The sequence below is a fragment of the Leucopleurus acutus genome, assembly GCF_964270905.1.
Source record: "Leucopleurus acutus genome assembly, chromosome: 1".
NCBI classification, from domain to species: Eukaryota; Metazoa; Chordata; class Mammalia; order Artiodactyla; family Delphinidae; genus Leucopleurus; species Leucopleurus acutus.
The window spans coordinates 8,896,877-8,921,605 of record NC_139142.1 but is presented as its reverse complement, the minus strand read 5'-3'; the positions used below and the strand labels follow the sequence as shown (position 1 = coordinate 8,921,605).

The 24,729-nt window shown below is 50.9% G+C and overlaps 1 protein-coding gene across 2 annotated transcripts in view; it reads right to left on the bottom strand.

Moving 5' to 3' along the window:
- The window catches only part of SYNE3 (spectrin repeat containing nuclear envelope family member 3), a 95,977-nt gene extending 71,598 nt beyond the window's left edge, over window positions 1-24,379 (bottom strand). For both annotated transcript variants that reach the window (XM_082838955.1, XM_082838956.1), the window contains exon 1: window positions 24,302-24,379. The gene's annotated coding sequence lies outside the window, so the exon portion shown is untranslated. The remainder of the gene's footprint in view (window positions 1-24,301) is intronic.
- Window positions 24,380-24,729: the final 350 nt, after the last annotated feature.

Below are 24,729 nucleotides of genomic sequence, written 5' to 3'. Positions count from 1 at the left end.
ATCTGGAAAATATAAAGAATAATATTTACCCCCATTGGCATTTAGTAGGTACTCGATAATTGTTAGTTCTGGTCTTTTTATAAATTTAATTAATTGATTAATTTATTAATTTTTGGCCATGCCCCGTGGCTTGCGGGATCTTAGTTCCCCGACCAGGGATTGAACCCAGGTCCCGGCAATGAAGGCGCTGAGTCCTAACCACTGGAGCACCAGGGAACTCCCTGGTCTTTTTTATTAAAAGGAGTATGTGTGAAGCCAGAAGAAGCATCTTACCAGCCTTATTTGGTCCTCAATATACACAAGCTGCAGGTTCAGGGAAACTTGAGAAAGGCAGGGATGGGGGAAGGGTGGACATCAGCACAGACTCTGTTAACCCCCAAATCAGAGTCTTCCTTCAGACCATGGGTTGGGGGCAGAGCAGGCCCCAAAATGGAATTAGGGAGCATGGGGTCCAGCGCAGGCTCTGCCACTAACCAGCTCCAAACACCAGTCTCTTTGGTCAAATGAGAGCAAGAATTTCTGCCTGACCTCCTCCTCTCTGAGATGGGGGAGCTTTAAATGGGAAGATTGTTTTGAAGGGAAGGGGCACATCCGATTCACCTCCGGGCTTTTTTTTTTTAAACAGAACAGCTGTTAGGAAGGGACGAATACACTGGCGAGAAGCTCTGCTTTATTCAAAGGCACAGAACTGTAATGATCGTCAGGCAACCTATAGGCTAATTGTACCATGTTACCATGTCACACCGTGTAATAGCCACGGGCTATAATAACCAACTGTGTAGCGGGCCTAACACTGGGGTCAGTGCTACACCGTGCCAAGCTACAATTCCAACCTGCAATAACCAGAGACCTTAATAAGAGCTGGCTCCTTGTGCCAGGCCATGTTCCTAGAGCACCTTATAGTGCTTTAGAAACAAATAGGCTACCGGGTAGGTGCTAATATAAAACCGCATATTAGAAGATAAGGAAGTAAAGCACAGAGATGTTAAATGACTTTCCCCAAAGCGTGCAAAGCAGGGACTGAAACTCGGGCAGCTTGGCTCCAGAGCCTTTTCCTTAACCACAGCGCCTTGCCCGGAGACAAGAGGTCAGTAGTCGCCTGGTCAGTGCATTAGGGCTGGTTAAATGCGAGTTAAGAAGGAGCTGCTGCTGGACGGCATGTGGAAGAGCTGTGAAATATACTACACAGCTCACCCGACCATTCTTCAGATACTGCCCAGAGCAAGCGCTCACATTTGGGCCAGGCCTATGGCCCTACCAGCAATGCCGAGTTTTGCCATCTGCCCCCCTCCCCCTGCACCTGCAGCCCTTGGGACACAGTGCCAACCAGAACACGCCACTCAGCTCCACGACCGTTATTGACGTGTCTGTCTTCCCATTAGACTGTTGCTCTCAAGGGCAGAGGCTGTGTCTCATCTGCTCTGTATACCCAGGCCTGGAGCACAGCCAGCCTGGAGGAGGATGGTGGTGTTGCTTACTAAGTGAGCACAGCACTAATATTCTTGGAAAAGCAGGGCTGGCTCCCATGGGGCCAGGCCAGGGTAGGGAGTTCCTGAAACTGCCCACAGGTTTCAGACTGGCTCCAGATCTCAGGCTGCAGGGCTAGGCCTCATGGGACACCCCCAGGAGCCAGGGAAAAGTACTGCGGAAACCTCCCTACATTTCTGCATGTAACAATTGGACCAGGACTTCCCCAGCGGTCCAGTGGTTAAGACTCCATGCTTCCACTGCAGGGGCTCGGGTTTGATCCCTGGTCAGGGAACTAAGATCCCACATGCCATGCAACTCGGACAAAAACAGACAAACAAACAACAACAAAAACAATTGGACCCCCTCTCAGGAATCTTCTTATCTAGCTGTGCCATTTTACAGATGGGGAGACTGAGGCTTAGAGAAGGCGAGAGACCCACCCAAGATCTTGCAGCAGCTCAGTGGCAGAGCTATGGCCAGGACTCATCTTGGTATAAAAACATCTCTGCCTCTGAAGGAAAGCATTACATTTCTTCAAAATAACCCACGGATAAGAAACAATCAACTCTCATATTTACAGACAATTAATTTTCAACAAGCGTGCCAAGACAATTTAACGGGAAAAGAATAGTCTTTTTAACAAATGGTGCTGGGACAACTGGATATCCACGTGCAAAAGAATGAACTTGGACCACTACCTCACACTACATACAAAAATTAACTCAAAATAGATCAAAGGCCAAATTGTAAGAGCCAAAACTATAAAACTCATTGAAGAAAACGTAGGTGCAAATGTTCCTGACCTTGGATTAGGCACTGATTTCTTAGATGTGACACCAAAAGCACAAGCAACAAAAGAAAAAAAAAAAGATAAACTGAACTTTATCAAAATTAAAAACTTTTGTGTTTCAAAGGACACCATCGAGAAAGTGAAACAACAACCCACAGAATGGAAGAAAATTTTGCAAATCATTTACCCACTAAGTGGCTTATATCTAGAAAGACAAAAACCCAATTATAAAATTGTCAAAAGATCTGAATAGACATTTCTTCAAAGACGACGTACATATGAATAGCCAATAAGCACATGAAAAGATGCTCAACGTCATTAGCCATCAGGGAAATGCAAATTAAAACCAAAAGGAGATGCCACTTCCCATACATAAGGATGGCTATAATCAAAACAACACAATAACGAAGTATCGGTGAAGATGTGGAGAAAGGGGAACGCTCTTATGCTGCTGGTGAGAATATAAAAAGTATAGCCACTTTGAAAAGCAGCCTGGCAGTTCCTCAAATGATTAAACACAGAGTTACCACATGATCCAGCGATTCCACTCCTAGGTATATTCCAAGAGAAATGAAAACATATGTCCACACAAAAACTTATACACAAATGTTCATGAGAGCCGAAAAAGTGGAAACAACCTAAATGTCTGTCAACTTATGAACGGATAAATAAAATATGTTACATCCATACCATGGAATATTACTCAGCAATAAAAAGGAATGAAGTAGTGATGCGGTTACAACATGTAAGAACCTTGAAAACATGATCCTAAGTGAAAGAAGCCAATCACAAAGGGCCACATATCGTATGGTTCCACTTACACGAAATGTGTAGAACAGGCAGGTCTGTAGAGACAAAAAGGAAATGGGTGGTGCCCAGGGCTGGGGTGGGTGCATGGGTGGACCGGGGATTGTGCAGGTTTGGGGTGGGGTAGTAAAAATGCTCTAAAAATGACTGGGGTGATGTTTTTACAACTCTGTGAATACACAAAAAGGCATGGAATTGTACACTTTAAATGCACCCATTTAAATGGTATACTGTGAATTATATCTCAATAAAACTTTTTCTGTAAAAGAAACAATCAAAATCTCCAAACTAAGAGGGCCCTTCAAACAGACCTAATTTAAGCACCCATTCCTGTGAGAAACAGACCCACCCCCGTGAGAAGTTACTCAATTCAATTGACAGCATTTGCTGAGTTAACACTAAAAATATTTTTTATACTTGAGAAGCAGGTCTTTTTTTTTTTTTAGACAAAATAATTTAAATGTTCTTAAATATTAAGAACATAAAATATCCAAAAACTATGACAATATTTCTGTTTTACATTATGGACAATTACAGAGACAGAGATCAGAGACATAGATTTATGTTAACATTAAGAGTGACAAAAAGAATTCAAGACACACAAATGACAGGGGAGAGCCAGTGAGAGGCAGGTCTTAATACTCATTCCCATTTTACAGACGAGGGCACTGAGATGCAGCAGTTTCGTGCTCTGCCCAAGGTCCCAGAGCTACTAGTTAGGAGATAAGGAGTCAGATCCAAGACCAGTCGGCTTTAACACCCAGATGTGCACAGCGGTGAGCCAGGCGCAGGCCGCGGGTTATAAACACGGTCTGCGTGACCGCAGACTCTGAGGCGCTTATATGCTCAAATGGAGCGGCACGTGAGAAACTCGGAGCCTAGAGAGTGGAGCAATGATGCTGATTAGGGGATCCAGGGAGGGGTTCACAGACGAGGGGACACATTGACTGAGATGGAAGGATGAGCAGGGTCTGGATAAGATGACAAGTGGGAAAGGGTATAACAAGCTGTTGGACCAGCATAAGCAAAAGCTGGGAAAGTGCAACGCCAAGTTCAGGCGGCAGAGTGGGCTTGGGAATTGTTAAAGGAAGCTGTGACGGACAGGCAGGCAGGGGAGTGAGAGGGGTGCACTGACTTCCCTCTGTGGGCACTAGGGAACCAGCGAGGGTCTGTGAGCAAGGGGGTGGTGTGCTCTGATCAGTGACAGACCCACAGGCAGGGAGGGCAGCGCCTGACCAATTGTCTGGAAACAATGTTGCACTGAAAAGGGTCCAGGCAACCTGGAACCTTCAATCACGTGCTTGGAAATGCTTTGTAAAGTGCTGTTTAACCCCAAGGCATTCTTTTTATTGGAAACCTGCTCTTCCACAAAGAAACCAGAGTTCAAGTCCAAGGATCTTTTCTCCACTGCTGACTGAATGTGCAAATATCTGATCAGCTGTGGGAAGCGGCCGTCATTCCTCCCCACGGTGTCTGCCCTTGAAGCTAGTCCCCACGACCCCCTCCCAGCAAAGCCCCCAGCCTCGCACCCCAGCCAACACTGTTTGGTGGGTAACGAGTGTTCTGCCCGCTCCTAACCTGTCCCCACCCCAGGTCATCTGTGACCTTATGATTGCCCTGGTTGAGTGTCAAGGTCATCATGGGTCTTAACTTTTGTATGCCAAAGGAGGCCCCTGTGGGTTGGGGAAAATGTCACCCAAAGTTCCCATGTATGAGGTTACCTGCTGGGTGCCAGGTGCTGGGCAGGTGCAGTGCATCCATTACCACCAACCACCAAGGCAGGGGTGACCGCGTCACCTTACAGATGGGGAAACTGAGGCTCAGAAGGGCCAGCTCTCCTGCCCAGGTCAGACAGCTACTGAGGCGCAGTCAGGGGCAGGCCCGGGTCTGTTGGGCTCCAGCGCCCATGCCGTGCTGCAAGACGGCCAGCAAAAGGAGGAAGTGAGTCAGGAAGGCAGAAGAAGGAGGGTTCCTTTTTGAGTCAGAACAGGATGTCCCATCCCATAGCCGACTGATGCAGAGGCCGGGGTTGGGGGGGGAGGTGAACCCCTGCAGGTCAGACTGACGAGGTGCCCAGGCCAAGTCCTCTGCAGGGAGCGTGCCTGAGATGGGGGACTAGCTGAGAGGCATGCCCAGTTTGGGCGGGACTGCGATGGGCCCAGTGATGCCAGGCCTCTCAGTGTATGGCTCGAAATGAATCAGGCCAGATGGGGCACCAACCAGGCTGTGGAGGCCCGACCTGGGTTTCCAGGAACTGACGGCCGAGAAAAATCCAGCTCACCCTCACTTCTCTCCCTCTGTGCCTCTCACTCCATCCAGCCGCCAGGCCAGCTGATGATGAAGGGCGTGCCCTCCAAGGACCCGTGTGAACAGGCAGAGAGAGGGGCCCATCTCATCTTCTAACCCAGAGCCACACCAGGCCCAACTTCCCTCTGTTCCAGAGCTTGGGAGACGCTTTATTCATTTAACGACAGATCTCGTTGCAACGCCTGCTCCGTACCAGATGCTGTCGTTGGTGCTGAAGATCACAGAGGTGAACAGGACCAACCAGATCCTGCACCCTTGGGTCACCTGACAGCTCAGGCTCCCTTCCTTCTGCTGGAAGGTGGACACAGTGTTCAGAGTCTTCTCAACACCCTCCTGCCCCCGCAGTCTCTACAATACCATTTCTTGACCTGAGACTTTCTGGTATCCACTAGCTCACCTCACAAGTGTCCCGTGGGTAGCATTCACTAAATTCACTTTTCAAAATGTGTCTGTGACGGCTTCCCTGGTGGCGCAGTGATTAAGAATCCGCCTGCCAATGCAAGGGACACTGGTTCGAGCCCTGGCCCGGGAAGATCCCACATGCCACAGAGCAATTAAGCCCGTGGGCCACAACTGCTGAGCCTGAGCTCTAGAGCCCACGAGCCACAACTACTGAGTCCACGTGCCACAACTACTGAAGCCTGCGTGCCTAGAACCCGTGCTCCGCAACAAGAGAAGCCATGGCAATCCGCACTGCAACGAAGAGTAGCCCCCGCTCACCGTGACTAGAGAAAGCCCGCGCACGGCAACAAAGACCCAACACAGCCAAAGATAAATAAATGTATTAAAAAAACACAAAATGTCTCTGTGGACCAGGGGTGTTAACCTGCCCCCCTCCCCGACAATGGGTGAGAGCCCCTGGATTAGGCTATGAGGGCCCCCAGAGCCTCCTGACATCTTATGCAGCATCTTGTGTGTAGGCTTATTCTCCTGGCAAGGTCTGCAGGTCTCATCAGCTTCCCGAAGGCCCCCTGACTAGCGCTACACCAGACTCATGGTGTTAATTATCAACGTTTCTCCTTGTAAATGACCCAGAATATTCCCTGGGGTGGTTGTCACAAACTTTCCTTAATCATTTCCATTTTGCTGGACAGTTATGTCACATTTTTGTTGTTTTTCTCAGTTCAGCTAGAACATTTGCAAACTTATGACTGATTTAACATTTGAGCAAGATGTGTACCCCCCTGGCCACAAAGCAGAGCCCTAACCTACTCTAGTATTATCCCGCCCAAGAGGTCTTCTTCTGACCGGGAGAATTCATTTTTCTCTTCAGCATCAGCAGCTGGCCTTCTTTTCAGGGCTGTTTTCCACAAAGAAACAAAGTTTGTGGTCACATGGCTGAAGCTGCCTGGTGTGTAACGAGGAGGACCAGAGACTAACCAAATCTGGGTGATGTTGGGTGGTTAGGCTGGGCTGGGCAGGGCGGGGCTCACTCCTGGTGAGTCACTGCGCTGGACACCCTCCGCCCACCACACACACACACACACACACACACAGTCACGGTCACAAAGGCCTGCCTCTTCCAGGACACCTCCTAACAGCTGCTAAGCATGTAGACCCTAGAGCCAACTGGCTGAGCAGATTCACGCCTAACTTTGCTGCTGAAAAACAATGAGGCCTCAGTCAAGTGGATTCAACTCCTCTGACTTCACTTTCTCATCTGTAAAATGGAAGTAATAATAGTATGAACTTCTTATCACTGATCTGATTAAGTGAGTTATACTGGTAAACGGTGCTGGTAACCAGTAGGTGCTATATAAATGTTTTAGATAAATATTGAGAAAAAAAAGATGCCACTTAACTGTCCAGCAAAAAGAAAATGGTTAAGGAAAGTTGATGACATCCATCCCGTGGAATATCCTGGGCCATTTACACTGAGAAACGTGATGATTAACACCATGGAATAATGCTGTGTCTGAAGAGAAAAAAGAGCACGTTGCACACTATTTATAATAGCCAAGACATGGAAGCAACCTAGATGTCCATCGACAGATGAATGGATAAAGAAGATGTGGTACACACACACACACACACACACACACACACACACACACACACAGTGGAATACTACTCAGCCATAAAAAAGAATGAAATAATGCCATCTGCAGCAACATGGATGGACCCAGAGATTATCATACTAAGTGAAGTAAGTCAGACAGAGAAAGACGAATAGTATGTGATATCACTTACATGAGGACTCTAAAATATGACGTAAATGAACTTACAAGACAGAAACAGACTCACAGACATAAAAAACAAACTTATGGTTACCAAAGAGGAAAGGGGGGAGAGGGATAAATTAGGAGTTTGGGATTAGCAGATACAAACTGCTATATATAAAATAGATAATCAACAAGGTCCTACTGTATAGCACAGGGAACTACTATTCACTATCGTGTAATAAACTATAATGGAAAAGAATATGAAAAAGCATAATGAATCACCTGGCTGTACACCTGAAACTAACACAACATTGTAAATCAACTATACTTCAGTTAAAACTCTTTGCCCTCTAGACCAACGGTTGAAAAGTTTTTCTGGAATGGGTCAGATAGTAAATATTTTAGGCTTTGTAAGCCAGATGGTCTCTGTCACAACTATTCAAATCTGTAGCTGTAGCGTGAAAACAGCCATAGGCAGTATGTAAATGATGAGCATGGCGGTGTTCCAATAAAACCTTGTTTACAAAATCATGTGGCATTTGGGCTGTGGGCTGCAGTTTGCCAACTCCTACTGTGCAGATTATACAAAAACTGTGTGAGAAAAGATAAAGATTGAAAGGAACACAGGAAAAAGTAGAAGGTTCTCTTAGAGCACTGGAACCATAGGCACATTTTTTAAATGTCAATTTCTTTAAGGTGGTAGTAGTAGTTTTTTAAAAAATTAAAGTACTTTAAGACTGCGTACATTCTAATAACAAATTAAGAGATTTCACAGTTCCATTCGACTTTTTAAAATAAGTTAGAATTAGGAAGCCTAGCTTTCACATTATGCTGTATAGAAAACGTAGTCCATGAAGTATGGCCAGCGTAGGACTGAATCTGGTTTCTTTATCTACTAGCTGTGTGACCCCAGGCAAGTTTATTAACCCCTCTGTTCCTCAGTTTCCTTGTTTGTAAAGTGAGGATACCAATGGCAACAGCAAGCATACAAAGGCCCGGCACTGGGCTTCCCTGGTGGCGCAATGGTTAAGAATCCGCCTGCCAATGCAGGGGACACGGGTTCGAGCCCTGGTCCGGGAAGATCCCACATGCTGCAGAGCAGCTAAGCCCGTGCGCCACAACTACTGAGCCCACGTGCCACAACTACTGAGCCCACATGCCACAACTACTGAAGCCCACGAGCCTAGATTCCACACTCCACAACAAGAGAGAAGCCCCCGCAACTAGAGAAAGCCTGCACACCGCAATGAAGACCCAACGCGGCCAAAAATAAATAAATAAATTTAAAACAAACAAAAGACCAAAAATAAATAATTAAACTTAAAACAAAACAAAAAAAACGAACAAAGGCTTGGCGCTGAGCCTGGGGTACAGTAGGCCCTCAATACAAAGACGTGCCTTTCAGACCTACAGGACCCACAGGACCCGCACAGGCAGGATCTTGCTGACCCTGGGTATGTGTCATCACCAGGATCAAAGCAGACTAGAAAACCCAGCATGCTTTACTTCTCACCTAAGAAAAATACCCTCCTATGGTTTTCAGGTTTGGTTTATAAAAGGATACAGAGCAACTTGAACCCCACTTTCATTTAATAAATGGCACCCCAGCTGTGAGAAGAACAGCCAGAAGAAGGCAGGGTTTGTTCCAAATGGGAGTTTTCGGAGCAAGGGAGTTCTCGGGGCTGCCCTGGCCGAACTCCTGGGGAGATCCACGTCCCCACAGGGACTCAGGCCCAGCGTGCTTCTTCCTGGGGCCTGAGCCCCTGGGCCCTGAGTCTTGAGGAGGCAGAGGGAACAGAGTCCTCTCTTTTTGGCAGAAAGGGGCACTTAGGGTTCAGAGTCAAAGGCCCTTCTGACTTAATCCCTCCAGGGCTCCACAGCCCGTACCTAAGAAAGTCCACAACGTGTCCCAGGACAGTTGAGGTCCTTCTCCATCTATCTCTGCAGCCTCACCTCCCACCGATTCCCACCTCCTCTTCCTGAACCAGAGCTCCCTGGGGCTCCCTGTACATAGCATGTGGCTTCCCCCCTCAGTGCTCTTCTTTGCCTGCCCACATTCATTCATCAGTTCTGGCACCACTGCCTCCAGGGAGCCCTCCAGGATTTTCCAGGGTGTACCGGGCTGGGAACTAACACTGTTAAGCATGTACCGGGTGGCAGTCCCCATGTTAGGTGTTTACACACAGCTTATTGAGGTCTCTCACCTCTTGTTAAGTAGGAATGATTGTCTTCTTTATATAAATCAAGGTCCAAAGTGGTTCAGTGACCTGCCCAAGGTCATACAGAAGGTATCCTGCTGCCTTGTTCTCCCCAACAGTCCCTTAGCAGAGCCCAAGAGGTTTAAAACTGTCCACACTCTGCTGGAGCTGCAAGGTGGTATCCACTAAGCTATCCAGAAGAGTTCATCCTCCTTATCTCGATGCCGTGCCTGATATCTGGAAGCCTCAGAGCACCACTAAGCCTTCCCCCAGGAGCCTTCACCTCCCAGGAGTCCAAGGTCAATCGGTAACAGGCTGTGCAGATTATAATTAGCACATGCCAGTTCCTTCCCAGGCTTTAAGACGCCAGTTTTACGATGTGTCTGTGTGAAGCCAAGGGCACCGGCCTTGGGGACTGATTAAGTCTTCAGTCCTTGCCCTCTGGGGTGGGGGGCAACATGAGGGGGTCACCAGCAGGGGTGAGTCACGTCCTTGCAGACACAGAGGTGCCACCCAAGCCCCTTGGACCTCTGGACCAGGGGCTACCAGTACCCAGGCAGCAGGGAGATGCCACCTGGGGCTCTGGGGAGCAGCGTGTTTCCCGGGCATGGGGCACTTGGCCCTGCCGGACTCCACTCCTCCCTCCCGGAGGGGACTGTGTCCAGGGCTGAGCTCCCCGTCAGTCCCAGCAGACAATAGCTTACTGTTGTGTGCAGCGCTTGGAAGCTGACCAAGCGCATCCCCCTCCTTATCCCCCTGATGGGAGGGAGTTTAATCCCTTTCCTCCTGGAGGAATCTGGGCTCCCCAACAATCCCTTAGCAGAGCCCATGGCCCTCCTGCTGCTGCCCAGCAAGGTCACCCGCACAGTTGGGGGAGAGAGGCGGTCAGCATGTGAGCCCCATTCTTTGCACTCCCACCCTGGGGACCGGGGTCAGACACACGGGGCCTCCCACACCCGGCACAAACAGCACATGACCTCCTAAAATGTGTTTTTCCCCTCCTGTTGCACAATGCTAGCTTTAGTGGATTTTCTTGCAAGGACTGATGGCCTGCAAGATTTGCATGAAAGGCAAATGTCACCCTCCCCGAGTTGACCGCACTCAACAGTAGGGCCGCCACCACTCAGGGGAAGGTGTGTCCATTCTGCATGTACAGGAGGGGAGCCACACGTGCTGGGCCTGAATCACTTCCCCTCCACGGAACTGCAACCTCCAGCCTGGCAGCAACTGGCCAGGACATGTGACCTTCGGATATGGTCTGTTTACTTATTGCTTGCTTGTGGAAGCTAGATGATTCTAGAACCTTCTAGAATATAAGTTCCATCAGAGCAAAAGTTTTGCCAGTCGTGTCCACTGCTCCCGTCCCTCTGCCTAGAATAGCGCCTGGCATGCGGTAGTCCCTCGGCAAGGAGTTGGTGAGTGAATGAATGAATCGCTGCTCTACATATTCAGCGCCACTCATTTGTTCAAGAAACCTTTACAGGTGCCAAGTGCAGCTGAGAAAATACTAAGCTGGGACCTTCCCTTGAGGAGCTCATCGTGTCGGGGGGGGGAGGGGAAGACGAATGAACAGAGAAGGCCAGTTAGAGAGTTAAGGTTCAGCTCAGAGCGGACACAGCGTGGTGAGAGACTGCCAAGGGAGGGAAGGGCATGCAGGACGGGGAACAGCATGTGCAAAGTAGTAAAGCATGAATTGGCATCTGAGTAATTTGTCCCCAGCACGGAGGAAATGAAGGCGGAGACCCTCAACCCTCATTCCTTCATCCTACAGCACTTACTACCTGCTCTGTGCTCAGGGACAGGCAGAGGCTGGCCCGAGGACAGGGTGGTCTCTGTCTTCACGCGCTCACAGACTCGGGGGACAGCAGAGCCAGTGATTCTTCGTGCACAGGGGCTCTGGGAGCTCAGAGGAGGGGCAATCAAGTCTGAGGGGGCACAGAGGCTCAGGAGGCAGATGACCTCTCTTACACTGTCCATTGTGACCCAGACTGCCCAGCGCCACGGTCAGGATGGCAAGACTCTGACTAACTAGGGTGACCCAAGTGTCTTGGTTTGCCCGGGGCTTCCCCAGTTTTAGCTCTGAAAGTCCTGTGTCCCAGGAGACCCCTCAGTCTTGGGCAAACTGGGAACAGCTAGTCACACTTACTTCCACCTGCATGTCCCCTCCCAACACCCCTCCCCCGCCAACCTCTCAGCCACTCACAGGTGAGGGCTGGATTTTTAACAGCCAGTGTCCAGGGCAGCTTTTCCCCGGGTAACTGAGTGGGAACAGAGGGCACAGCGATGGGTGAGTCTAATGCCTGTGTTCCTCGCTTCTCTGGTTAAGTCTTCAGACAAGTGCAGGGGCACAGAAAACACCGGCTCGGCCACCTTCCCAGGCTGCTGCAGGCTCTCTGGTCCCTTCACTGTTTCCCTTGTCTGAGTTTTACCTCCCGAGGCCTCCGCTATCCAAGGTCAGGCTTCCTCCCCAGACTTCCTTTGTGTGTTCAGAGTGAGACCCATTGCAGGCGTCCAACACACACGTGCTGGGCTCGAGAAACAGGCAGCTAATGACGACTTTTCCATCTCCATTATACAGAAGAGAAAACCGAGGCATAAAACTGGTCAGGAATCCACCTCTGCTATTTATTTCCCAAGATCCTGATGATTCCGTTATTCAAAAGCAGCTGACTTAAACCCTGCCTTCTAGAACCCTCCCTACTAGCCCTGCAGAGACACACACCGCAGGCGTTCTCTCCCAGGAGGACTCAGAAAAACTTAAAATCTTGTCCAAATGCCTGTTTCCACGCTGGGGCTTCTAAACCAGAGCTCCATGCAGAGCAACAAAGTTCCCCCTAAAATATTCACAGAAACCCCTCAGCCTGGTGCCTCCCCAAACTGCTAGAGGGCTGTGAGGTCCCCCAAATGATGCTGGTCTCCCCAAGAACCTGAGGCACAGCATGCAGGAGTTATAAGAGCCTGGCTCTAGAGGAAAAGATCGTTAAATTAACCACCTCCACGAGACCCTAGAGAAAGTAGATTTATTCTCCTGTCTGGCTGTCTGCAAGGACATCACATAGAGAAAGCTAGGTCTTTCAAGTCACAGTCTTCAAGCTCTACCATTTTTTACTAGCTTGTGTCCTTGGTCAAGCTCTGTAACTTCTCTGGGCCTCTTTCTCCATAAAGTGCTAAATAAGATCTACTGTGCAGGGTTGCTGGATAAAGGGATAAAGCATCCCTGTACTCTTGAACTCTATGGAAGTGAGAGGAAATAGCTAACCTTCGTGAAGGGTGTGCTATGTGCCAGAAGTGAACTGTCTGGCATTGATTTGATCGGTCCCACTATTACTGCCTCTACAGATGAAAGAACTGAGACTCAGAGAGGCTAAGCCATCTGCCCAAGGCTCCACAGCCAGCCCAGGACCAGTGTTCTCCCTCCGTCTTCACCACTAGACCTAATATTTGTTGATAAATGACTAAGTACAGTAACTAATACTAGGTTCTACTTTAACTAACAGACATGAGACTCAGACCTGTTTCAGCGCCCTATTTGTAAGAACTGAAATGATTAGAACAGTGACTTACATCTTTAAGGTCCACCCTCCACTGCAGAGAAGGTTTTTAGAGCAGGGGACTGCTAAACCGTGGCCCACTGCCTGTTTCTGTACAGCTCTCCAGCTGAGTGATGTTTTCATTTTTAAATGGTTGGAAAAAAATCGAAAGAAGAGTAATATTTCATGACAGGTGAAAATTACATGCAATGCAAATTCCAAGTAGTTTTATCAGAACACAGCCCGCCCATTCATTTCCAAAGTGTCTATGGCTGCTTTCTAGATACAATGGAAAAACTGAATAATTGCGATGGAGACCAAATGGTCCATGAAGCCAAAAATATTTACCATCTGTCCCTTTACAGAAAAAGTTTGCTGACCTCTGTTCTATCAGCTCAAGGGAAATACCTCACCCCAACCCTACCTATCAGCATAGCATTCTTCCAGGTCTGAGAATCCAGAAGATTCCTTACTATTCCTTTCAGGAAATATAATAGTAGGCAGTCCCTGCTATCCAGAATGGGCTGATCAGGCAAAGTTTTCCAAATGCTGAGAGCCGTGTCTTCAGCAGTTTTCCCTCTGGAGCTCCCCTTACTTAGAGACACTTAGGTAGTGTTTGTCACTAAGGTGAGGTCTTCCCAGCGCTGTCAGGGACATTGTTGGAGCCACCTACCCATGCCCTTCAAGACGGTACTGGAATCATACCTGGATCCTGGATTGGGTTCCACCCTCCCCAGGGGCTGCCATGGCATGAATCCCTAGAAGACAGTTCAAAGACAACAAGAACCTCACAATCACTCTGAAAGAAGGCACACAGGCCAGCTCTCCAGTGATAATAGGTAGGGGCCCTGGCACACAGGCAGAAAAAGCCGGCTGGGGTCAGGCAGGGTCTGTTCACCTGAAATTCTCTTTCTGTTTCGCTTTGGGAGAGTTTAAAGGGCAGCTATGGTGAGCACTCCTTGGCTCCATCAGGATGCCAGGCTTTGAGGGGCCCCTGGAAGTCATCTAGTTCCATGTTTTTACACACTTTGGCCATTTGTGCATCATCACATCCATGATTTTTTTTTTTTGCGGTACGTGGGCCTCTCACTGCTGTGGCCTCTCCCGTTGCCGAGCACAGGCTCCGGACGCGCAGGCTCAGCGGCCATGGCTCGCGGGCCCAGCCGCTCCGCGGCATGTGGGATCCTCCCAGACCGGGGCACGAACCCGCGTCCCCTGCATCGGCAGGCGGACTCTCAAACACTGCGCCACCAGGGAAGCCCACATCCGTGATCTGGGCCACATCTGGGGACACCTGCACTATTATTTTTTCTCGTTCGTTTGTAAGAAATTCAACCCGTTGAAACTTAAATTTATTTTAAGAGGAGACCTTTTATTTTTACCTTAAATAGAAAGCCAGGGTGAGGATCGTTTGCCATGTATAGAACATCAAAAGGAATAAATGCAATGAATATAAATGCCATTTATTTATCTCTATCTGGTGGTCAGCACATAAAGAGAGATGGGCGAGTGTCAGAGAGGTGTCAGACCAGATTAGCTCCACACAGAGACGGTCTCTGCACAAAATCCAGTGCTTCGCAACCATCCCTGTGTACCGAGAACCACCTGGGGAGCTTTGACAAAATGCAGATAAGCAGTCCCAGGTCCAGAGACTCACCCTTTAGCCAAAGGCGGCGCCCAGGTGGTTATGAGAACACAGGATAATCAGAAGGATTAAAAAGAAAAAGTCCGGGCTTCCCTGGTGGTGCAGTGGGTGAGAGTCCGCCTGCCGATGCAGGGGACACAGATTCGTGCCCCGGTCCGGGAGGATCCCACATGCCGCGGAGCGGAGCGGCTGGGCCTGTGAGCCATGGCCGCTGAGCCTGTGTGTCCGGAGCCTGTGCTCCGCAACGGCAGAGGCCATAACAGTGAGAAGCCCGCGTACCGCAAAAAAAAAAAAAAAGAAAAAGTCCAAAGGAAGATGGAGAGGAAGACAGAAGGGAGTTATGTCACCTGTGCTCTCACTTGGCGCACCGCAGTCATCCTGTCAGTTACTAGTAGCCGCCTGGTCCAAACTCAGAGCTCTGACCTAGTTTAAGCTCCCTGGCTGTATTGAAAAGGACCCTGAGGCCAGACTGGGAGTCAGACAATAGGGCCTGGAGTGGTGACATTGACTTTTTTCCCATAATTAATTCTATGAAAGAACAAAATTGCATTGGCCATTAGGGATGGCTGGGACCTTGGGAAGGAAACGAATGACTGAGGTATGCGGTCTGCACCCTGTATACCCCAATAAGAGTCCTCCAAAGGGGACAGGCTTAGGCTGGGTCGACTCCAGCCCATCACGCCGCCCCTGGACGGGCCTCGGCCAAGAACACCTGAGCCTGGGCTGACTCACCAGCAGCTGCGCTGGACCCAACAAGTCCAGTGCTGGGGCCGAGGCAGGCGGAAGTGCCGAGCTCCCTTCCAAGTGACCCGAATTGTCACCAAAGTCACCTCCCAGCTAGGGAGAGCCTCGGGGGAACGGGGAGCGCTCGGGAAGGCTGGAGAAGGAAGAGACCGGAACTGGACCAAGCACCTGCTTGGAGCTGGGAATGCCTCGTAAACCTGGGATCACATCTGCCCCTCACACCAGCTCTGCAGGGAAGGTGTGACCAGACCCCCTGAACCGGCGAGTTATCCAGGCCCGTAGAGCTTATGTGACTTGCCAAGACCCCACTGCAGGTGGCAGAATCAGGGTCTCAGCCCAGGTCTGTCTGACGTCACCATTCCAGGCTGCCGGCTCCACACCTCAGGCCCAGGAGCAGAGAAAAATCAGGCAAAGTAGAAGGTCTAACTGTCCTTTGCATAGGAAGACAGGTGACACCTTGCTCTGTGGGCTACACTAGCGTTTAACAATCCCTTAGCTCCAGGCGGGGTTTTGTGGGTGGTGATACCCGCTCACACATACCAAGCGCGGTGAAGAGTGTAGCACGTGTGCCCCGCAACTTTGCAGAGAAGGGAACTGAGGCCCAAAAGGACAAAATTAAAGGGTCCATCATGGGGCCTCTCCCAGCTGCCTGGGAGCTGAGCCATAGTCCCTGGGATGGGACAGTCTGTTTAAAGCATCCACCCCCCCCCCACCAGACTGCTCCCATCCAGGGCAGGGACATGTCCATCTCAGTCAGCGCATTGAAGGAATGCGGCTGCCCAAGGAGAGCAGCTCCCAGGGTGGAAGGGCCCAGATCTCTGGCACAAACGTGTGCCTCTATGGCTCCCGAAGCAAAGTTGGCTCCAGCCAGGAGCCGATTCCAATAGGGGACAAATATAGGAACTTACGGAGACCTCTCCTCCCTTCCCCAAGGGAGTAAGCAGTAACGAGCAAAGACTTAAGCTTTCAGGAGGTTTTATCCAGAAGGAAATGGGGATGAGACACCACAAGATGGACTTTTTAAAAAATCCATTTTCTAAAATTATTTCTGAGCAAAGTTGAGTTTGAAATCAACAAACCGATAAACAGGCCAATTACGTAAACCAGGCTCGATGGCAGCCTGGCTCTGAGGAAAGGAATGTAACCTGGCAACCCCACTGGCTCACATCCAACCTACAACCACCGGCTTGTGGTCACCAAGTTCGGACAGCTGGTGAGCCAGCCGCAGGTGGAGATCCTTGGGTCCGAGCTAGCAAATGGCGTGTGCAGGGCAGGATGCTCCAGGGTGGGTCCCAGCTCTGGGGAACCCGTGGCATTCCTGAACCCCTATGACACTCGCCACACAGAGAGGATTTCCTTTGAGGAATGGCCTGGCAGTATGAGAGCCTTTGGGGATTGCAGAGAAAGAATTAGAAGCCTAGTAAGGAGGCCTGAGTCCTGGGTCTGACTCACCGCGTCCTGCCCAGTGCACTCCCAGCATGGAAAGGCCAGTGTAGACCTGCATGAGCTCTGGGATAAATTAGTCTGAGTTCAGTTCTTAACTTCACTGTGAGCTAGCTGAGGACAGGTGAGTTAACCTCGCTGTAAACAGGACTGTCAGAGCACACGTCATGGAATAGCTGTGAAGGTAAGGAGAGAAAATGCAGAGAAGCTTCAGTAAGGGCTGAACAGATGTTAACTGACAAGACAAACCAGGCAAGGGGGCTCACGGCATCCCATCCAGCCCATCAGCTTAGACATTTTCATTCATTCATCGATCCATTCATTCTTGCGTTCCGTAAATACGTGTTGAGCAGCTACTATGGCCAGGCTGCTCCGGGGACAGAAAAACAATCTCACCCTCCTGGAGTTTTCAGGTAGATGAGACACAAGCTAAACTCGATTGTAAATAAATAACTAAGATAATTTCAGGTAGTGTTAAGTGCTAGAGAGACAATAAAACAGGGAGATAAGGACATGGTAGAGAGGGGCAGGGGATGGGATGGGCATTACTGGTGGGCAGGATGACCCCCTGGAGGCTGTGACTGTGAGGTGAGATTTCCAAGAAAAGAAGGAGCAGCACGGAAAGGAAAGGCCTGGGGGAGGCACGCTTCACGCAGGGGTAGGAGCAAGAAGGAAGACCGCCGAACGCTGGGCGTGAACAGGAGAACAGACGGCAGGTCTGAGTCCCAGAGAGGCCGAGAGACGTGTCCAGAGTTCCAGGGCCGGCCCCCGGAGAGTCCAGGAAAATGGACGGTTCTCCAAGGAGAAAGTCCCCTGAAGAGGGCCACAAAGGGAGAGAAGGCGTGTGACACCGTCTCTCCCCAGCCTCGGGTCACCTTTCTCCTCTGTGTCCTGGGAATTATTAGCATGTGCCCTGACCGCTACACTCAGGGGTGGTGTGAACATCAGCTCCCCTCAAGTTCGTAAGATCCTGTTTTAAACCGTAAAGCCTTTTCGCTAAATAATAATAATGAAAATAATAATAAGCTCTTTCTGGTTGGGATGTGAGAATAAATAATCCTCTATCCCTGCCCTCCAGGAGGTCATAATCTAGCAGGAAATCAACACGAAAACTGAAAGCTACCTATCACTTGCAAAGCGCAACGAGACCATGAAAACAGAATCACCAACCCTGACCGGGTAGTTGAGGAAGACTTCTAGGAGGAGGTGATGTCTAGCCAGGTGTTGGTGGGGAGGCAACAGCTGGGCAGAGGTAACCTCTGGAGCACAGTCTGGAGGTGGGAAACATGAGCCTCCTCCCAGGCTGGAGGCTTGGGACTTAATCCTTAAAGCAAGGGGGGGGGGGGCATTGGAGGCAGATAAACAGGGAATCACCTGATTAAGTGACCTGACCCCTCCTGGGAGGGGCAGGGGAGCAGACTGCAGCGGCCAGACTGAAGGTCCCCAAATACCTACTGTGAGGAGGAAACATTCAGACTTCAAGGCACCTTAGAGATCTCCTAATTCCAACCTCCCTTTTTAAAGGGCAGGAAACGGAGACCCGCCCAGGTGAAGGTCAAACAGGTCTGTGAATGAGGGCGCCTCCTAGCATCACAGAGAGGCCAGCTCTTTGCAACAGCAAGGAAAGAGTCTCCCCCAGTGAGTCAGCCCTGCTGCATTATTTCAGCAAATGTCACTTGGGAGGGGCTCAGCCCTTTCCAGATCTCAAATAAAACTCTTGACTTAGAGTTCAACCAGCGGCCACGGTGGGCTTCGGCATCTGAGGAGTGAAGGGTGTGCTCACACACAGCACACTTAAAACAGTCTCTCCTCTCTTTAGTACTCCCTTGGGGTGAAACTCCTGCCTCATCAATTACCTGTCATGTGATTTAGGGCAAGACGGTGAACCTCTCTGAACGCGTTTCCCCGACTGAAAACTGGGGATCACCACATCCATGGCACAAAATTGCTTTGATAACTTATAAATATATCCAGCATGCCCCACAAAGAGTAGGAGGAACCCTAAGAGGGCTTCCAGGAGGAAAGGCACTGCTTGTATGTTTCTGTCCGCGTAAGTCCTGGAAGTGCTGTGGTCACCGCTTGTTGTAGCTCTCTTCTGCCTTTTTAAAATTGAAACGATCGCATCAGTTTAATCTCAGGTATACCACCCATTTCCCTGCCTTGTAGTACTAGTAGGAGTAGCAGCACAGGTGTGGTGGGTGGTGTCCTGATGAGAGTCACATACGTGTAGCAGCACAGAGCGAACTGTCTTCTCTAACTACCTGCCTCACATTCCCTCAGCCGTAAAGCCAGCAGATGGGTCCAGGGGACCTGAGGTTCCTCCCAGCTCAAATATGTCAGGATTTTCTGATTTCAGAAGCATACATCATGAGGCCAGGACTTAAAAAACCCTGTTGAATCATCTGAGATGGTGGAGTGTGAAAGTCACTCTCTTGTTATGACTTCAGAAGAGGGAGATTACCTCTACTGAATGAGGAACCATGTGTCTGTTATACAACACGATTTGTGTTGGTTCCATTTTTTAAACCCAGGCAGATTAACATTTGAATCTCTGGGAAGAGTGTGATTTTCTAAGACAGCTTTGTGAAAATGCTCTATATTACCTTCTAATTTTACCTGTATGCATGATTTGATATATAAACAATGGAATATATAGTGTATTACATTATATATGTATTACATCTACATATTATATACATTGTATATGTATGTTTCTTATTTGCAAGTGATGAAGCATAAAAATATTTTTAAATAATGCCCGCGAGCCCACAGAAACAGTGGAGCCCACTGAGAATGGAGCAGGCTGGCCCTGTGCCCTCTCCCCCACCAAAGATGGCCACCTTGGTTTTGCATTATCATTCCCTTGCCTTTTTTTTCTTTAAAACCTGCTTAAATTTATGAAACAGGGTCTAGGTATAGAGGGGTGCATGAAACATACCTGTACTCACAAGTAATTACAAGGTGAATTCCGTCATAACCCCGCCCCCCCCACCATGACCCTCTCAATCCCAATCTCCTCTCCCCCCAGACCAAGGTGACACTTGACTTTTATTTAAGGTGATCACCTTCCCGCTTTCTGCCACCATTTTACATCTCATGTAAATATGAGATGTATATATGTTAATGTATATATGTTAATGTATATATACATTATATACATTATATGTATATAATATGTATATATGTTAATCAACTCATGTCAGTGTGCTCGTGTTTTGACCTTTCGAATTTCCTGAGCAGCCTCTGCCTTTCCCCTGAGTCTTTCAAAGTATTCTGGGTATGCTAGGATTCCCTTTGCCAGATCTGCGGCCTGGAAATCCAGGCAAGAGGTGCAGGCCACGCTACATTGTTGCAGCGACATTAGGATTAGTAACAATAAAACCATGATAGCGCCTCTTTCTGGTGTGTCCCCACCATGCTGGGCAGTCTGCTGAGTGTTGTCCCCAGTTGTCTCATTTATCCTCCCAGCAACCCCACAGGAAGGTGTTGGGGCCTCTTAACTCTGTTTGGTTTTTTTTTGCGGTACGCGGGCCTCTCACTGTTGTGGCCTCTCCCGTTGCGGAGCACAGGCTCCAGACGCACAGGCTCAGCGGCCATGGCTCATGGGCCCAGCGGCTCCACGGCACGTGGGATCTTCCCGGACAAGGGCACGAACCCGCGTCCCCTGCATCGGCAGACGGACTCTCAGCCACTGCGCCACCAGGGAAGCCCTTAACTCTGTTTTGATGATGACAAAATCAAGGCTTCTGCTGCCAGGACCGCCCGTCCCCCCATCTCCTTCCTGGCTTCTCACTGCCAGGGAATTCATCCTTAAGTCTTGAAGCAAAGATTCCTTGGCCGGTGGGTAGGGGCCGAGAGGGTGGACAGACAGTTCCCCAACTTCCATCGGCTCCTCCCCGGTTCCTCTCTCTGTGATCCAGCTGGGCTACTGTTAGATATTACGGGGAAAAAAAAAAAAGTTTGAAATCCACTTCTTCCAGCAAATGCCAATGTCTTAATGTTGATTGGATCCTGCCTCATCAGTACTGTCCTCCTGATAATTGACGTATAACCCTGTCCTTGTATTGTCTGAGACAGGCAGTGTGGTGGAGTGAAGAGCATCAAGTTAAAAGCCCTGAGTTCAAGACCTGTGGTTGCCAGGGGGGAGGGGGCTAGGGAAAGGATGGAGTGGGGGCTGGGGTTAGGACATGTAAGCTATTATATATGGAATGGATAAACAGCAAGGTACTACTGTATAGCACAGAGAACTATATTCAATATCCTATGATAAACCATAATGGAAAAGAATATAAAAAAAAAGAATATATATATATAGGACTCCCCTGGTGGTTCAGTGGTTAAGAATCCACCTGTCAATGCAGGGGACACGGGTTCGAGCTCTGACCCGGGAAGATCCCACATGCCACAAAGCAACTAAGCCCGTGTGCCACAACTACTGAGTCTGTGCTCTAGAGACTGCGAGCCACAACTGCTGAGCCCTCGTGCCACAGCTACTAAAGCCCACGTGCCTAGAGCCCGTGCTCCGCAACAAGAAAAGCCACTGCAATGAGAAGACCGCGCACTGCAACGAAGAGTAGCCCCCGCTCACTGCAACTAGAGAAAGCCCGCGCGCAGCAACAAAGACCCAATGCAGCCAAAAATAAATAAATAAAAATTTTTAAAAAAGAGTACATATATATGTATAACTGAATCACTTTGCTGTACAGCAAAAATTAACACAACATTGTAAATCAACTATACTTCAATTAAAAACAAGAGGAGGAAGAAGGGGAAGGAGGAAAGAAAAGGAAAGAAAAAAAAAGCCCCAAGTTCAAATCCTGACTCCACCACTCCTGGTCTCTGAATCTCTCTCCTCATTTGTCCCTGGGCCAGGAGTGGCAGCCTTGCCTGCGGTCAGAATCCTAGGAGGTGAGAGACAGGAAATGCTGCCTAAGAGCCCGGAGTCCCCTGGAGTCCCCTGCTGGTGCCTCTCAAATCCCTGCCTGGGTCAAGGACCAGCTTTCAGTGCCAGAAGAGCTCGGAGGGAGATGATCAAGGCCACCTGCCATTTGACAGACCTGGGGACATCAAGACAGAGGGGGAGAGGGTGGAACTGAGGGGGAGGAAACTCAGGTGTCCTAACCAGACCCCATCACCCCAAACTGTGACACCTGCTCCCATGTGCTGAGGCTGACACCGCACGGAACACTGTTGAAGAGAAGTCCCATTTCATTCTCTCAGCGGGCGCTATGGTCGTCCCTTCTCGTGGGGAGGCAAATTGAAGCTCTGAAAGGTGAAGTAACGTTTCCACGATCACCCAGCTGGGAAAAGGCTAAGGCAGGGCTGGAACAGCTAGTCTGACGTCCACCCTCATTTCTAACAGCGGAGCAATACGGGAGGTCCTACTGCCCACTGGGCACCCAGGGGCTCCAGGGCGCTTTGGAGGTTGTGCTGGACCTGCCCGGTCTTGCCTCCCCAGAATGGAGGTCACCCTGCAGCTAAGCCACGTTCCCCCAACAGTCGCCGCCCCAGGTTTCTGCATCACAAGGCAGAGTGGCCACCCAGGCAAGGACAGGTCCCTGGCTGTGGGAAAACATGCAAAACACCCGGGCTAGAGGTTTGTTCCCGAGGAGACAGAAGGAACTCAAACTTCCCCTGAAGGGTGCCTGCATGGGCTAGAGGCCAGCCTGCACCCTGGGGCAGAAACCTGAGCCCAGATTCCCACCACTCCCCTCAGTGCCGCCAGCAAATCCTCGGGTCCCCTCCTCAGGAACCCCAGCGAGAGGAATGAGTTCCAGAAATAAGCCCTCGCAGCCCACACCCCCTCCAGCTGCCCTCCAAGGGGCCTCTCTGGCTGCAAATGATGCCCCAGGGCCAGCAGGCTTGGCACAGCTGTGGCCGGCTGCCTGAGGAATGCACAGACCCACACGTGTCAGAGAGCTCCGCTGGGGCATGGTTACAGGAAACAGGGCAAAACAGCCTGTTGGCACAGTGCACTCCCCCTCTGCCTCCCAGCTCCTGACCTCTGATAGCTGTTGGCTGTCCCGGCTGTGCAGGAGGCAGGGCTGGACCCTTCAAGAGACAAGTTCTGTCTTTGGCTGTGTGGCTCTGGGCAAATCACTCCCCCTCTCTGGACCTGTTTCCTCTGGATGAAGGAGGCTGTCCTGTCAGGCTCAGAAGGGCAGCGATTTTGTGACATGCTCCCTTTACTGGGAGGACAGTCACTTTTCCCCACTGTCTCCTCCTGCCCTCCTTCATGTGAAACAAGGCATGCCCCCCGCCCTCCACCCCGGGCACATCAGGCTCCCCCACTGGCAGCCCTTGGCTGTAAAAGGCCCCTCATTAGTGCCGGGAGGAACCTGGGAGAGGGTCCCAGGGCAGCCTTGGGCCAGAGCTTCAGGGCCAAAGTGATAAAACAATAACATTTATTATCACTCCACCGCAGCTGGAGTTCCCCGCCTTAGAGTTTTGAAGCGGAGGTGGGCTGCAGTGGGCACTCACTGCTCCTGGGATGACCGACAGGCCACGTCCACCAGATCCACTGTTTGGAGTCAAGATCTGAAGATTCTAAGAGGAGTCAGCATCCCTTCGGGGCTCCTTCAGGCCCTACAAGAGGTTTCTGCCCTCACTCTCCCCTTCTTTAGAGATGTGGGATGAGGCCCAGAGAGGCTGAGAAGCTTGCGCAAGGCTGCACAGCCGGGGGTTCTGAAGGAAACTGATCCTGCCTGCGGGTGCGACTTCCTCTTCCTACCGTGGGCTCTGGGCTCTCTCAGGCACTACGGAGCGAGCTCGTGGTCGCCCGGAGCGGGTATTCCCGCCGGCATTTACCGCCCGGTCCGGGGACACGCGGCGGCGCGAGTCCGCAGCGACAGGTCCGCTCGCCCCAAGCGGAGGCAAAGCGAAGATTGGAGGCGGCGCCCGGCCCTCCGGGGACGCGCTGCCCTGGACTTAAGGGCTTTTTCTTGGGGACCGAACCTCCAGGGTTGCGGAGCAGAAAGGCTAGGGGATTTCGCAGGCGGCAGGAAATGGTTGGGTTTAAACTAAAAATACCCGCCCGCCCGCAGCTGTCACGCCAGGGCCCCCGCCCCCGAGCCGGGCGCGCCTCCCCGGGTCCCCTTGACTTTCAGCGACCCCGATCCCTGAGGGACGCGCCACGGCTGGGCCGGGGGGTTGAGGACCCGACCCTTTCGGTCCCCGTCCCGGCCTCCCGGCCCCGAGCCACTTACCCGGCCGGGAGCTTGCAGGAGCGCGGTGCCGCGGGCACTCCGGGCAGAACCGCCCTACCCCTCCCTGCGTCCGGAGAGGCTCCGGGCTGGGCGGGGCCGGGGCGGGACCCGGACACTCGCCCCCGCCCCGCCCCGTCCTCTGGGGACCCGCCAAGGGAGCCGCCCCCAGGCCCCGCCAAAGTGGCGGGACGAGAGAGGGACGCGCCGGGCTCCGCGCGCTCGGCGGAGGCCCCCGAGGCTCGGCCCCAGTCCGGCGGGCGGAGGGAGCTCTGCCGTGGGGGGTCGCCACTCTCACCCCAGGCCTCGCGCCCGGGGCTGCCCTCTCCGGCTCGGGAGCCGCCCCGAGCCCCGCCCCGCGCCTGCCTCCGTCCGGGTCTCATCCTTGGGGGTGGCGCGGAGCTGCCGCGCCCCGGGGGAAAGTTCGATCT